Source organism: Cydia pomonella, chromosome 15 (assembly GCF_033807575.1).
Source record: "Cydia pomonella isolate Wapato2018A chromosome 15, ilCydPomo1, whole genome shotgun sequence".
Lineage (NCBI taxonomy): Eukaryota > Metazoa > Arthropoda > Insecta > Lepidoptera > Tortricidae > Cydia > Cydia pomonella.
Genome location: NC_084717.1, coordinates 20,776,416 through 20,777,942, shown reverse-complemented (window position 1 = coordinate 20,777,942; position 1,527 = coordinate 20,776,416). Strand labels below are relative to the sequence as shown.

Here is a 1,527-nt window from a genome sequence, read left to right as displayed (position 1 = left end):
CCTAATACGGCCTCTCTGCTTGACAGAGTGCGCGGGAGTAGCAACAAACAGCATTCTAATAATGCAATGGGTCGGCCGACAAAGTCGTTACTGTTTATTATTATTTCTTTTATTTATTCATCTTCATATGTTAGGCTTTATACACTATGAATATAAAATTAAAATACAAAAACACGTACAAAAACATATAAATATTATAAAAAACCTAACCTAGGGTGCCGCCAGCAGCGGGGCAAGGCCAGGGCCGCAGAGAGAGGAACCGCCGGACTATAGGATCCGCGCCGTGTCAATGCGCAATTTTATTTTTGATCAAACTTATCGATTAGATACTTTTTTTAAACTTACAGATATTAAAATTCAAAAACAGAATATTTGCGATCCTGCGCACGCGCAGCCATCTCGCTCAAGCTTCCGTGCAGTGAGAGTGAGAGAAAAACCTGAACTCACAGGGCCTTAATAAGAACTTTGGTTTTCTGTTTGTATTAGCTTCCTTTTACCAGTTGATGAGAGATTTACTAATATCATTACTACATTTACCAACCATCAAAGAAGAAGTAAATAGCTTCTCAAAGAATGTAAACGTGTATATTTTTCCTTTTTTTTTATTGTGGAACGTACAAAATTACTATCTATAAATTGTATGTACAGATGTTAATCACAATCAAAAAATCAACGATGATCATCAAACTCTGGTCAACGTGGGACTCGAACCCACATCTTTGGATTGCCGGTCTGACGCGTTACCAATTGCGCCAGCTGACCATCCGTCATTCACCGCGAATTTAACCATTGCGACTGTGACAACGTCATTAGCGACATCTGCTTTTTAAGGTGTACAACAATAACCAACTTTTTTTAAATATTGTAATTGACATCTGTATATGCAATTCATACATACTATCTGATTATGGCTAAGAAAGCCGATGGCAGAAAGTAAAATCAAAAAACAAAAACATGTATGGATAGACTTATGTATGATACGTGGGTAGCAGAGATTATGAATAAACAGTCTTAGCAACGCATTACGCACTCGTTGTCTCAATACATCATCCTGCTCATGTAAGTACGTTACATGGCACAGTCGGTAGGATTTACAATATATGTGATGGTCGAAAATCGTTGCTTCAAACCTCGGGTGTGCTGAACCGCTCGCGTAGCCAAAATGCCAATTATTAATGTTCTCTAGCACTCTTCCATATTAGTGTGACAGTAACAGTTGCGTTTCGTTCGCTACGGAGCGGTAACGATTAGCATGTTGGCTACGCCAGCAGAACAGAAAAAGTCTTTTTATAAGAAGATGACAAAATTCAGCCACGATCCTTATCATCACAAACAAGAGGTAACGCCGCCAGTGTCATGGGGTCCATGCCGCAGGCCGACTTATTGGACGGGATGTTCTCTATGTAATTGGGTTTATTATTATTTTGTAGGTAAGTATATTTTTATTTTTCCTTTGTTATTTTCTATACTTGATTTTATTTTTAGGTTTACCTAGTTTTCATTTCATAATAGTATTATTTAATTTAG

The 1,527-nt window shown here is 37.8% G+C and overlaps 1 non-coding gene across 1 annotated transcript; it reads right to left on the bottom strand.

Annotated features, from left to right (window-relative positions):
- Positions 1 to 690: 690 nt before the first annotated feature.
- Positions 691 to 762, bottom strand: Trnaa-ggc (transfer RNA alanine (anticodon GGC)). The gene has a single exon. It is a non-coding gene; the product is annotated as a tRNA-Ala (tRNA).
- Between the last annotated feature and the right edge of the window lie 765 nt (positions 763 to 1,527).